The following is a 15,166-nucleotide window of genomic DNA, read 5'->3' on the forward strand; positions in this document are numbered from 1 at the left end:
AAAGACCCACGTAAAGTTCAGATGCAGGATGGACTTGAGGGGCCCCAAGGAAACAGGCAAAAATTTAAGTTATTGCATTTAAATCTCTCATGGTAATGGGGGTTTAAACTGGCAGATATGAATGCAATAGATATACAGGGTTATTATTGTAAAATGAATAGATGTCTGCTGTGGGGAGCAACTCGGACTAGACTAAGTTACTGGAATTAAGACTTATTCTATGCATCTGCTCTCCCACAATATGGCGCTGAGAAGGGAGAAACAGCTTCTACACAGCTGCCTCCAGTTCAACCAATAAACTGTAGGACCTGCTCCTGATTGGAGGAGAGCAGCGTACTTGGCGTGTGGGTAGCAGAGTTGGGATTGGTGGAAGAGGACTATAAAGGACGAGAGAGACAACATGCACCAGGAACATCTATCTGAAGGAACACCTGTGCAGCCCCCGAGGGAGCCGGCTGGCGGTGTGCCGCTCCCCCGCGGAAGTGGGGAAGGTGGCAGGGGGAACCGCCCTTCCACGGAGGTGGAAGGGACGGTAGCCAACCAGGGAAGAACCAGCAGCAAACCCAGGGAGGGCCGAGCAGACGAAAGAACAACGCAGGGTCCTGTGTCGTTCCTCCACGAAGACGGGGAGCGACAGTCTGCAATGTAATAGATGTGAGAGAGCTCATATGCATGGACAGGGTGAATCAGAGGTGATTTTTATGAGTAACTGAGTAATGATTTTGGCAGTGTTCTACAGAAAATTGTGGTAAAATGTGCACAAATTCACTAGCTAATAACAATACGGCTCTCTGGTCTACTCTGTGGTGAAAAGAAATAGGTACATTTCAGTGTAATAAAGGGCACATGGACAAAATACTCAAAGATCATAAGAATTGTTTCCATTTTTGCAAGGCCACCTAGGACCCTGGACCATACATCTGAAGGTGTGCTTTTGAGACCTGTCTACTCAATTTACAGCTTTATTATTTTGAGCAAATATTTGTGCTTCTATGGGCCTTGACTGCAGATTTTGAATTTCTGAAATGGATATATTCCTTTGTTACTATATGTAACTTTGATATGTGTAGCTTCCCCCTGCAGAATACCTTCTCATCTTTTCCACCTGAGTTCATTGTCATGCCCAATATTGTTGACTTTGTGAAGCTTTCCCTGAAAAATAACATCAGTATGCATAACCTGCCAGCAGTTTTATATTTCTTTCTGTGGCAGTCACACAGATTCCTCATTCCTAAACACCTTCCAGCCAAAGGATAACCATGTAGCATCATCCAGCCAATGGAACATCAACAAAAAACTGCTAAAATGAGGATTCTAGAAAGGCTGTCACTTCTCTAGAAAAAGGGACAGCTACTACTCTCCTTCTCTTTGCCCATCTTCTTCAAAACACCTTGAACACCATTATATAATGGAAATGAACCATCCATCTTGCAACTAGGTAGTTACTAATGAGAGAATAAAAGCCAGCACATTATGTTCACTGTGGAAGTTGTGATAACTCAGTCACATAGGTCATTTTGAAGCACTGCACATGCCTTGTACCTAATGTCATCTTTCCAATAACTGCAATACAAATAAAATTCTGCTTTTCAAGCCTGTATGATCAAAGTTTTCTCTTACAATAAATATCACACATAAGTGATCAAACAGCTCCATAAACATACAGTCAACCAGGCCATCCTGCTGATCTAAGCCACGCCTTCCTGGGCTCTGTCAGAATCTTGAGGCACTGACAGGCTGGTACATCCAGGAAAGCATCAGCTGGGACAATTGTTCCATACTCCTTGTTCTCTCTTATCTTCCCCTGGACCACCCTCTGGCTTTTGCATAAGGAAGCAGTGGGGTTTTGAGAAAGGGAAGATGGTACAAGTCTGCACTCTCACTTTCAATACATTTTGTTGGGCAAAACAAGTCTCCAGGGTTTCCCAGATGTAAGGGGAAGAGTGCAGGATTATAGTCCTTACTGTACTACTTCTATCATACAATCATAAAATATGACAATTTGAGAGCTGGGATAGTGAGGATCACTTGCATCTCTTATGTATATATAATTTTTAGTTGAATCTCTTCTCTGCTTATATCACAGGGCTGCTGAAAGAACTCTTATTTCTGAGCTCGCAATATATTAAATGGAAATCTTTTGAAGATTCAAGGAAACACATATTTTATCACAAATTGCTGCTAACGTAGTTAGATCTTTGAATGTACATTTTCAGAACAAGATTTCCACCGATCTCCAGGGATTTCAGAAGGAGTCAAGAAAGGAAAACAATACCCAAAGAAGATTTACTCCCAGCTGATGTTTGAAGGTTGAGCTAACACTGAGTGTTCCTTACCTTTGCTCTCTAGAAATGACTGCTCATTACCAGTAGAGACTATGTTGTACTTCAATCATCTTCCTGGGATAACACTCATCTTTGTGCCTAGAAATAAAACCTTTCAACCTGATCTATACCAGATCTAAGATAATTTTAAGCAAAACATGTCCACCATTTCCCAAACTAAAGGATAAAGTAGCTTAGAAAACATGTGAGAGTAGGTTAGACATTTGTCACAGTCACTAAAATGCTCCCTGGGACACCCACACTCAAGTCAGAGGGCTAGCTCTGTCAAGCCCTAGCTCTGTTCGCCATCCAAGCTTCCCGCTAATGCACATGATAGGGGGGCATCAGGTTATGGTTTGAGTTCTTGGTTTCCCGCCATCTATGTGAGAGACCAAATTGAATTCCAGGCTCCTTGCTTCAATTTGCTCAGATTTTTTATTGTTGCAAGCTGCAGAACTATTGAACCAGCAGAAGGAAGATCTCTTTATTTCTATATCTGTCTCTGTTTCTCTGCATTTCAAATAAACAAAAAATAAATATTTAAAATTTTAAGATAAAAACTTATGAGGGCTGCTTAGAAAACTTGTGATATGATGTCCTGTAAAGGAACACTCTTGACCTTCAGCAAGTTGGAACTGGACAGCTGTGTGTCTGTCTCAGTAAAATGCCAATGAAGACTATACCTGATATGTGATATTTCAGAAACTGGCCAGATGCTCAACAGTTTTCTCTCCCTGGGCACACAGCCAAATTCCATCCCTCTGACACTCTGCTTCTAAGTGGGGACATGTGACTGACTTTTGCCAATAGAATAAGAACAGAAGAGGTTCCTTTAAATTTAATGCAGGGGTCAGAAAACCATGATCTGCAGACTAAATTTAGCTAATCACTTGTTTTGTAAATAAAGTTGTATTGGAACACAGTCACCCCAATTAATTTATGTATGTATGGCTTCTTTCACACTATAATTACATAATTGGGTACTTTTAACTGAAACTAAGTGACCCACAGAACATAAAATATGTATTACCTATTGCTTTACAGAAAAAGAAATGTGGACTATTGATTTGACACATACAGACTTACATCAAAGTTTGGAAGAAATGATGGCGGTTACCATTTCCCCCATTGTTAGGGTGAATTAGCATAGAATCACCAGAGATCAATTCTGCACCAACTTATGGTCTTCCTAATATGAGGTAACATCAGAAAAATTGTAGATTCAAACCCAAAAGGATCTCTTCCTGTTGGCTGTCACTAATGCCTGCCTGATTTCATTTATTACTAAGGGCTGCCTTCTTTTTGTTGAAATGTGAACACTCCAGAAATCTATTAGTTACTTTAGATCAGGAGGGACTTCACCATACCATTTTAAAAGGAAAACTAAATAAAGAACCTTGAAACATGTTTTCTTATTTCAAGACATACATTAGACTCCTGGACACCTGGAAGAGAATGCTATGAAAAAGAGAGGTGAAGATATTTTGGGAAAATGGAAGGCAGCCTCATTTCCCCATTCCTTAGATTTAGAGCATGACTTGGAGATATTCTACGCAGATATCAGGAATGTAGCAATTGCCCCGAATTCAGACACCAAGACATTTCCCTGTCTACAGTGTCTTCTATCCTTTGCCTGCCTTGTTATCTCCTCTTCATCATGAATTTGCTTCTGAGAATTCTTCAGATCCACTTCAGTTCCATCCTTCTTTTGTCTTCTGCAACCCATGCAATTAATAAATGCCTCAAGAAAGCATTTATTATTCTGCATTGCAAATGTAATTTTACATCTCCAACTCTCCTACAAGGCTTCAGGTCACAGCCATTCTGTGGCATAGTTTCTAAAACAAAGCATATATTCAATAAATAGTTTTTTAGTTAATGAGAAACTGTTCTCTAAGCCAGTGGGTCTTCAAATAAAGCTAAGATTCAAAATTGTTTGGGAACACATAAAAACATGGATTCTCAGACCTATTGAATCAGAATCTCCAGGAGTTACACCATGAAATTGTATTTTTCATGAAGTGACAGTGGAGTATTGAGTTCATTGGAAATGTTTAGTCCTTACATCAGAAAATGTTCTAATTCCAGGAATCTAGTTAAGCATTAGCCTTTCTTCTTTTTCCCCCAAAGATTTAATTATCTGAAAGCAGAGTTACAGAGTGGGGGGGGGGGGGGGGGGAGAAGGGAGAGAAAGAAAGAGAGAGAGAGGATCTGAGGGGAGGGGGAGGATCTTCTATCTACACAATGACTGGGGCTGGGCCAGGCCAAAGCCAGGAAGCAGGAGGCAGGAGGCAGGAGGCAGGAACTTCTTTGTCTCCCAGGTGGGTGCAGGGGCCCAAGCAATTGAGCCATCCTCTGCTGCTTTCCCAGATGCATTAGCAGGGAGCTGGATCAGAAGTGGAACATCCTGGGCTGACACCGCGGCTCAATAGGCTAATCCTATGCCTGCAGCACCGGGTTCTAGTCCCGGTCGGGGCACCGGATTCTGTCTCGGTTGCCCCTCTTGCAGGCCAGCTCTCTGCTGTGGCCCGGGAGTGCAGTGGCGGATGGCCCAAGTCCTTGGGCCCTGCACCCACATGGGAGACCAGGAGAAGCACCTGGCTCTTGGCTTCGGATCAGAGCGATGCGCCGGCTGCAGAGCACCGGCCGCAGCGGCCATTGGAGGGTGAACCAACGGCAAAAGGAAGACCTTTCTCTTTGTCTCTCTCTCACTATCCACTCTGCCTGTCAAAAAAAAAAAAAGTGGAACATCCTGGACTTGAATTGGTACCCATTTGGGATGCCAGCACTGTAGGCCATGGCTTAACCCAGTGCACCACAGTGCCAGCTCCAGTCTTTCTTCTTTGGGGGTTCTGCTAGAACCACAGACTTGCCATGGGAGTGAGGTTGAGAACACTCATTCATTCATGAGTTATCAGTCAGTTATAGTCAGTTGTCAGGTGCCTGCTATGTGTCAAGCTCTTCTAATGCCTCTGGGGATAGAATGACAAAATTATTTTGAAAGGACAAGAATTCCTGTCCTGGTGGAGTTTGTATTCTAGGAACTTAAGCAAGACAAATAAACACAAATTATAGCACATTTGTAATAAATGCTGAAGAGGAAAATTAAGCCAAGGAAAGGTTAGGAAGTGTTAGGGATTGGTCAAATTTTCAATTCAGTAACCAGGTTAGGCCAGAGTAAGAAGGTGGCAATGAATAAAGTGTGAAGGAAATGAGAGTGTAAATCATATCTGGATCTGGAAAAATCACTCAAGGAAAAGGACAAGTGAATAGATTCCAACACAGGGGCATACCTGGAGGGTACTTGGAACACTAAGACTGCTGAAGTGGCATAAGTAAAGGAAGGATGGACATCAGTACAGAGTCCATAGGACAGTCAGATGGGGCTTTGATGGCCATTGGGAGGCCATTGCTCTTCTTCAGTATGAAATAGAAGGCCATTGTAAGACTCCTGGCAATGCAATGACAAGGTATAACTTGTTCCTTTTTTAAAATTTCATTTAGAAAGAGACAGCTCCCATCTTCTGGTTCACCTCCCAAATGCCCAGTCAGGACTGGGCATGAATCAGGATGAAGCTGGGAGCTGGAAAGCAATGTAGGTCTCCCACAGGGATGGCAGGAACCCAGATTACTTGAATCATCATCACTGTCTCCTAGGGTCTGCATAGCAGGAAGCTAGAGTAGGGACTGAGCCAGGCATAGAATTTGACCCTCCACTGTAGGCTGTACCTTAACTGCTTGCTCAACACCTGTTCCCCTCTATCATATATCTTAATAGCACTGCTGTGGCTATTATGCTGAAATTAGATTAAGGAAATCTGTTAGAAAACTGCTGTCCTAATTCCTAAGAATTAGTGGTTGATTAGACTTAGATGTACCATGGAAGGCAGTAAGAAGCTTTAAGATTTTGAATATATATTAAAAGCAGAACCAATAGGTTTTGCTTGTATTTCAGGTGCATGGTAGGAGAAAGGGAGTCAAAGACAACTTCAAAGTTTGAGGGCCTAACTACTGAAAGGTTAGCATTGTAATTTATCAAGATGAAAAAGATAGGAAATCAAGTTAATTGAGGTTGCTTATCAGAGGCTCAGGTTTGGATTTATTAGGTTGAAACACCCACATGCAGATCTACACAAGAATAGCAGTAAGCATTAGTGCATGTTTTATATTTGTATTTCATTTCATTTCATTTGAAAGGCAAAGAGAGAGAGAGAGAGAGAGACAGGCAGACAGATCCTGCATCCCTTGGTTCACTCCCCAAATGCCCACAACAGTCATTGGTGAGCCAAGCCAAAGCCAGGAGCCTGGAACTCAATCCAGGTCTCCTACCAGGGTCACAGAAACTCAAGTACCTGAGTCATCATCTGCTGCCTCTATGACACACGCAGCAAGAAGCTAAAGCCACAAGTGGAAACAATACTCAAAGCAGGCATGCCAATATGGGATGCAGGTGTCCCAAGCAGGGTCGAACCACTGCACCAAATCCCAGCCTGAATAGCAACAGCATCAGCCTATGCGTTTCTTTCCCAATTACCTTCTCTGACTTTCACCTCCAATGTCCTCATTGGAATCTCTATTTTCTAAAGAAAGGGATAATTGTCTATATGTGTGAATTGCTTCATGAAACCATAAAGCCCTATCAAGTGAATATCATTACTATTTCTACATGATATCCCAGGATGATGTCCAAGATGGGCATTTCATTTGGCCAGTGGAAAACTAAGTGAAAGGAAATGTGAATACCCAGTACCGTCAGGGTTCTTGGGCCAGAGGAAAATAAGAAATGATTGTTTTGCAAGTGAATATAGTGCCTTTTCTGTAAAATGTAAGCTTGTTAAGCTTTCGGAAAATTAAGCACTCATTATTATTTTATGATTATTTATTTGAAAGTCATAGTTACAGAGAGAAAAAGAGAGAGAGATCTTCCATCAGGTGGTTCACTCCCCAGATGGTCACAACAGCCAGGGCTGGGCCAAGCCAAAACCAGGAGGCAGAAGCTTCCTTTAGGTTTCCCATGTAGTAGCAAGGACTGGGGCCATCCTCTGCTGCTTTTTCCCAGGCCATTAGCAGGGATCTAGATCAAAAGTGGAGCAACTGGAACACGAACCAGAACCCATATGGAATGCCAGCATAGCAGGCAACAGCTTTACCTCGTGCTACACCATGACACCAGCCCATGCCCTGACTTTTAATTCATCAACTGAGGATACGAAGCTGGTGACCACATATACCCACCTCTTCTCGCGCACTACGTGCAAGTGAGATTATCTAAATCCCATGGGTTCCCTTTCTAAAGAAACCAGAGTTCATTCTTAAGATCCATCTCCCACTTCCACAACCTCCTATCCCACAACCTCCAGTTCTGTCCTCATCAAATCTCAGTAGAAACAGCTGCCACCACAAAAGTCATATTGGGCAAGGACAGGCAGCTGGCTCTGTGGTTCACAAACACATTAACCTTGCAATTTTATTTTGGGCAAAGGGGCTTCCTAGCCCCTGGTTCTTCGTGGCCATCCATATTTTTGCTCTCAGATAAACAAACATCAACTCAAATGTCCTATTGAACTATAGTGTGGGCTTGCTGGGTCACCACCATCATTGCTTTTTTTTTTTTTTCTTTTAATTCCTTCTTATTTAAAAGCCTTTATCTCCTGACAAGTTTTGAAGTGAAGATACATACAAGTTACAGTGACCTGACCCCTATCAGGGATTCTGCACCTCCAAGAGCACGGGGTGTGAACAGCAACAATTTAATGATAGTTTCTCAAAGTGTAGGCATAAAGTGTGGAATTACAGGATGACATATTCTATTTAAACACTGTGTGAAAGCACCAAATAGATGTATTGCAGCACAGCACCATCTACTGCCCAGATAGGGAAATGGGAGAAGGGAAGGGAGAGAGGGTGAAAACCACTGAGAAATGTATGGGGGAAGAATAGGAAAAAGTAGGTAAAGGAAGGGCACAGAAAGATTTTAGAATTCTGTTAGCATATTTCCACATTTTTAGATAAATTTAAAAGCTCAGGAAGTTTAATTGAATTCATCAAGCATTCAACAGATTCTCAGATCTCCCATTTATAAAGAAAATTGCATTCACATTTCTTCTTGTCTTAAGAAAATATTTATGTATTTGAAAAACAGAGAGAGAAACAGAGACCATCGAATCACTAGTTCACTCCCCCAAATGTCCACAACAGCCGGGGATGGACCAAACCTAAGCCACGAGCCAGGAATTCAATCCAGATCTTTCACGTGGATCTCAAGGTCTCAAGTACTTGAGGCATCATGTACTTCTTCCCAGGCGCACATCTAGGAAGCTGGATTAGAACCAGGAACTCTGATAAGGGTTGCAGGCTTTCCAAACAGCATCTTAACTTCTGCACCAAATGTATAACCCAACTTTCACATTTTCAAGATTTAAAAAGAAATTTGCCTGCTATAGTATTCAAGAATGAATAGAAGATCTTTTTTGGAAAAATTATGTAAAATATATGTAACCTCAATCCATACTTTGTAAAAAAATTAAACAAATATTACAAATCTAATTTAAAAACAATGAAAATATAAAAGATCCCAGAGGAGAAAATCTTTGTGGCCTGGAGTTAGGAAAAGAAATCTTGGATTTGACAACAAAAAGCACAATCATTACAGAAAAACATGATACATACAATTTAAAAAAAAAAAAACTTGAGAATTATCTGCTCCTTTACAGACACTGTTAACACAATGAAAAGACAAGCTACAACTGGAAGAAATATTTTCAACTCATATATATGAAAAATAATTTGTATCAAAAATATATATTGAACTTGAGGCTGGCATTGTGGCATAGTAAGTAAAGCTGCCTGTAATGCTGGCATCTCAAATAGGCACTAGTTCATGTCCTAGCTGCTCCATTTCTGATCCAGCTCCTTGCAAAAGGCCTGGGAAAAGCAGTGGAACAAAGCCCAAGTGTTTGGGCCCTTGCCACCCACGTGAGACACCCAGACGAAGCTCCTGGCTCCTGATTTCAGCCTGGCCCAACCCTGGTCTTTCAGGTATCTGGGGAGTGAACAAGCAGATGCAAGCTCGCTCTCTCTCTCTCTCTCTCTCTTTCCCTCTGTAACTCTGATTTTCAAATAAATATATGACATATATATATACTATATATAACATAAAATATAGTAATATAAAGAAAATCAAAAAGTGATCAAAAGAATAGAGTACTCAATATTAGCACTCAAAATGAAAATGGAAATTAAAACCACAGTGATGTAACACTGTAAATCTGTAAGAATATTTAATATTTTGAAATATGATACCAAAAGAAGCAAACTAATTGACAATCTTTTATATTTCTAGTGGAAAGAAAGTGGCATAAGCACTTTGGAAGAGTTTGACAATTTCTTTACATAGCTAAATACTTACTATATGACAAGCAATCCTATTTCTAGTTATTTAAAACAAATGAAAGGAAATTTTACATTTTCAAAAAACAAACTAACTGAACATGACTATTTATAGCACCTTTATTTGTAATCACAAAAAATTTCCCCTCAGTAAGTAAATGGATAAACTATGGCATTTGGAATACTGCTGAATGGAAAAAAATGAAGGAAGTGTGGCTTTACCTAACTACACAGACAAATCTCAAAGGCATTATGTTAAATGAAAGAAATCAGTCTCAAAGAGCTACAAACTGTAGTATTCCGCTGAATGGCATTCTAGAAAAGTAAAAATTTATAGGGGCAGAAAATAGATCAGAAATTGCTTGGGAGGAAGGAAAACTTAACTACGAAGTTACAGGAGAATTTGGGGGAGTGAGGAAACTTTTATATCTTGACTGAGATGGTGATCACATGACTATGCATTTGTCAAAACTCCTAGAAGTAAAAAAAGAGGGAATTTTACTGCATTAAAGTATAATAATAAAAGTTTATTTTAACTTACAATATATGACACCATTTTTTTCAAAAAACAGTATAAAATATTCTCTACTCTCACACATTATATGTTGTTTTTTTTTTTGTTTTGTTTTTGTTTTTTTTTTTTTTTTGACAGGCAGAGTGGACAGTGAGAGAGAGAGACAGAGAGAAAGGTCTTCCTTTGCCATTGGTTCACCCTCCAATGGCCGCCGCGGCCGGCGCTCTGCGGCCAGCGCACCGCGCTGATCCGATGGCAGGAGCCAGGAGCCAGGTGCTTTTCCTGGTCTCCCATGGGGTGCAGGGCCCAAGCACCTGGGCCATCCTCCACTGCACTCCCTGGCCACAGCAGAGGGCTGGCCTGGAAGAGGGGCAACGGGACAGAACCCGGCGCCCCAACCAGGACTAGAACCTGGTGTGCCGGCGCCGCTAGGCGGAGGATTAGCCTAGTGAGCTGCGGCGCCGGCCACATTATATGTTTATATCAATCTACTTATTTTGAAAATAAAGTGTTTGCTAACTAACATGAATGATAGCTTCTGCTTCAAATATACTGCACATAAAATAATAGATTTTTAATTGGCAAGTATCGAGTACAAGGATAACAGTTACTTGATGCATATTTTAGTGGCCACAATTGATTATGAAGGGTGGCTTGGGATTGTTCTACAAGCAATCTTTGAGTACTCTTCTAATCTGAATTTTCATCCATGTCAAATGCTCTAGACATCATTTTTGAGAGACTCCATGATGCCAGTAAATAAATGTGCAGTTCTGAATGCTGCCTCTTCTTCTCACACTCCAAATTAAATTCTTATCTGTCTTCAAAGTGCCATACATTTGTTCTTATGACATCCACCTCTCCCCCAAAAAGAGGAGTTCAAATATTGCCACCTACAGGAAGAATATTTATTGTATGTGATTTATGATGCCAGAAGCAAGGGCCAACCAAAGCAAAAGAAGGGAGAAGCTGTAAAAACCTTCACAACATTGATGGCTGTCTTGCCACATTAATATTTACCACATCAGTAATTTTCTCATTGCCTTTCTTTAGATCATTCTCTAGCTAATATTATTCTTGGACACTGAAGTTTATTTATTTAACAATTGTTTCTTGTATGTCTTTGTCTACCAGTTATGGCACTCTATTTAAAAAAAAAAAAATCTCAGCCTACTGTGTTGATCAGAAAGACAAAGGATCTTTCCTCCAACAGCTCATCATGATAGGGAGATACACCTGTAAGAAATTATGGCACAACAGGAATACAGTTGTGATGGAAAGCTTCAGGAGCACAAGAAGGGAGACAGGATCACCTAAACAAGATGTGCATGGTTTGTAAGGAACCAAGAATGATGAAGCCCTAAGCGTGAACCTGTTTGATCCCTATTAACCAATCATTAGCCAAATCGATTAAGAAATAGGGACAGTAAGAGAAGCAAACATGAACAAAGATCTAAAGGCTTATGAGTCTTTAGCTTTGTATAATCTTATAATTGAAACCACATATTGTCAGTTCAGTAAAAGGCAAAGTATTCCAGTCTCCATTACGCGGCCTAGTTCCGAATTTGGAGGTAAAATCTAACTGGACCGATTTCTGATTGAAGTTATTTTAGAAATAGATGGTGATTGCTTAATCTTTATGGATTTCATGCAACAAAAATAGTTTTAGCATTTGGTCTTGTTATTACCTTTCAGGGAAGTTCATAATTCATAGAAAATTCATTCATTCATTCACTCATTCAACAAATCTTTATCAAATGCCCACAATATTCCAGGACTCAGAATCCTCATTAGTGTTATACACTTGAGTAATTGCTCTCATCAGTCATATAAAAGTCTAAAGATGTACATAAAATTACTTAACCAGTAGTTTAAATGCTTAGGTAAGCTCTCCCTCAAACCTCAAAACCTATAATAAAATGAGGGCTAAAATGTCACAAACCAAGCCATATTTTTGATCCATGCCACTTTTTAATATAGAGTTTGTATAAATATTATTCCTTTAGCATGCCATAAATCCACTTTTCTATAGCTTCAATGCTTCAGTCATAGTTTTACAGTGCTTAGTTTTAGTGAATTTTTCTATCTTCAACCATCAATCTTTGCTCACAGTAAACAATTCAGAAATAGCATTTCCTTATTTTTCCCTTGACATTATCCCTATTGTCATTATTTATCTATTTATTTTTTTATTTTAGATGTCCCCTAATTATATCCAAAGATAACCATGATGTTTAATTGTGGCCCTGACTTGAGCAATTGGCCTGAATTGCATTTTAAAGGAGGTCCCCCAGCACTTAAAGTCATGACCAAATAGTAACTTGGATGACATTTAAAGAGTTTAAGAATTACCAAAAGGCTGGCATCTCGATTGTTTTCTAAAAGAGCAATCAATAGTAGTAAGAAAATTTATGTTCTGTACATGCCCCTATAATATTCTGCCAGATCCTTTTATAGCTATCTGGCTAGAACTCTTTCCTTCAGGTCCTCATTTCCCCTGAGTAGAAATGCATCAGGGGCCATGCAAGATATCCCTTCATATGAATAACGTATCATTTTAAACAAAACACACTCCTATAAAAGTCCTCTTAGGTGAGCCTTCTCCATGAGGGTCTTGAAAAGCTGAGTAAAACAACCAAAGAATCAACAATGAAAACAGAGTGTATGTCACTGCTGACACTCCAAGTTAAATCTACTCTCAACATTCACCAAGTAGACCTGCCCAATCTAGTCAATGGGCCAATTTCTCACTCACTCTTTTGCTTTTTTGAGAAACCTGAGAAAAAGCCCCCCTTTATGTTTATAAGCCAAGAAAGGAAGATGAAAAAGGTGGAATTTTTCAGATTATTCACTGTTCACTTTGGGTAGTTATTATTTGGGTAGTTAACTCTTAAAAATTGAAGCAAAATAAATACAGGATTCTACAAATCTTGGGTGGTCTTAGGGAATGTTCACCCTCAGTCTTCATTATATTTGTGCAACATGCCTTCAGAATTAGACATTCCAGAATCATGGGAAGGAGCATGTTGAAAGAGATTCACTGACTGCTCATGTACAATCTACAGGTATTTTGTTCAAATCTACTTTACAAATTTCACATGTCACTTAAGTGCTAATATCTCCCTCCCAATTTTTCTTTGAAGTCTTAACTAGTCCTGGACCTACACATCACAGTCCTTAAGACCCTATGACTAAGAATTTTATGTGGAGAATGAAATACATACCTCTTCTGTGATTTCTCTCCTCAGTTCCACAAATACCAATTTGTTTCCCAGTAGTGCTTATAGGATAATGCCTGCTGTAGGATACATGGCTGGGCTTCATTTAGAGGCTCTTGAATTCCCTATGTCATGGATGTATGTCATGATAGTCAGCCATTGCACCATCCAACACCAATCAATGGATAATGCTTAGCCAATATCTTACCTTATAGAACTATAAAAGTATAACTTCCTTGCCTCAAGTGTGGACAAATTCTCACATACAACTATAATCTAGACCTCCTTGCATAATTCTGTCAAAGTTGGAACTTCCCTTGGCTACCTCAACCATTCTGTATCTGGTTTTCTCACTGTACTTCCCCTTCCTTTCCGTCAGTATTTCCTCCTTAATCCCAAGTACCCAATCCTCATCTCAAGGAAAATATTCTGAGGATTCCCAGTGAGGACACCTGCTTCTCCACAAGTGCTAAGAAATCAGTTTGTTTACATCACAGAAATCCACAAGACAGTCATAATTTCATAATAGTAAAATTTTTGAACCTCTTTTCTCAAACCAAAACTGACAATAATAATATTTGGCAGATAGAAAAGTTCTCTCACCTTGATGAGTTTCCCTTTCTTGTTTCCATAACATCAGATCAATCTGAAGTTGGTAAAGATGGCAAACATGGCAGCAGAGGACAATGGTGACATTTGTGGATGAGAACACAGTGGGAGGTAGTATGTAAATCTCAAATGATCAATTCTTCTACAATGCAGCTCAAGAGGTATTTTTTTTTTCTGAAATAAGACTACAATCTCTAGAACATTTTAGAAAACAACTGCCAGGGGATCCCAATACAATCCCATCAAGGTGGCATGTACCAATGCCATCTCACTAGTCCAGGTGATCAATTTCAGTTCACAATTGATCACACTGATAGGTCTAAGAGTCAAAGGGATCACACAACAAGTCTAGTGTCTGCTAATACTAGCTGATAGAATCAAAAAGGGAGAGAACGATCCATCATGGGAAGCGGGATACACAGTAGACTCATAGAATGGCGGATGTCCTAAATAGCACTCTGGCCTCAGAATCAGCCCTTAAGGCACACAAATCTGGCTGAAAAGCCCATGAGAGTATTTCAGGCATGGAAAGCCAAGACACCCTGGAAAAAAAAAAAAAGAAGACCTAAATGGGAGATCTCTGCGAGTGAGATCCCAGTGGAAAGAATGGGGCCATCAAAAAAGGAGGTACCTTTCTCTGAAGGGAGAACTTCCACTTTGACTATGACCCTGTCAGAATAAGATCGAAGTCGGCGAACTCAAAAGGCTTCCATAGCCTTGGCAACTCATGACTAGAGCCTAGGGAGATTACTGAGGCCATAAACAAGAGTGTCAAATTGTTAAGTCAACAACAGGAGTCACTGTGTACTTACTTCTCATGTGGGATCTGTCCTTAGTGTGTTGTCCAATGTGAAGTAATGCTATAACTAGTACTCAAACAGTATTTTACACTTTGTGTTTCTGTGTGGGTGCAAACTGTTGAAATCTTTACTTAATACATACTGAATTGATCTTCTGTATATAAAGATAATTGAAAATGAATCTTGATGTGAATGGAATGGGAGAGGGAGCAGGAGATGGGAGGGGTGGGAGTGGGAGGGAAATTATGGGGGGGAAGCCATTGTAATCCATTAACTGTACTTTGAAAATTTATATTTACTAAATAAAAAATA

At 40.0% G+C, this 15,166-nt stretch overlaps 1 long non-coding RNA gene across 4 annotated transcripts in view; it reads right to left on the reverse strand.

Annotated features, from left to right (window-relative positions):
• Positions 1 to 14,574, reverse strand: part of LOC108176636 (uncharacterized) — a 33,632-nt gene extending 19,058 nt beyond the window's left edge. For 2 of the 4 annotated variants that reach the window (XR_011379750.1, XR_011379749.1), the window contains exon 1: positions 14,049 to 14,574. This is a non-coding gene — a long non-coding RNA (uncharacterized lncRNA). The remainder of the gene's footprint in view (positions 1 to 14,048) is intronic. The other 2 variants (XR_011379751.1, XR_011379752.1) reach the window with 2 other exon arrangements.
• Positions 14,575 to 15,166: the final 592 nt, after the last annotated feature.

The sequence above is a fragment of the Oryctolagus cuniculus genome, chromosome 11 (genome assembly GCF_964237555.1).
Source record: "Oryctolagus cuniculus chromosome 11, mOryCun1.1, whole genome shotgun sequence".
In the NCBI taxonomy this organism is placed as follows: Eukaryota; Metazoa; Chordata; class Mammalia; order Lagomorpha; family Leporidae; genus Oryctolagus; species Oryctolagus cuniculus.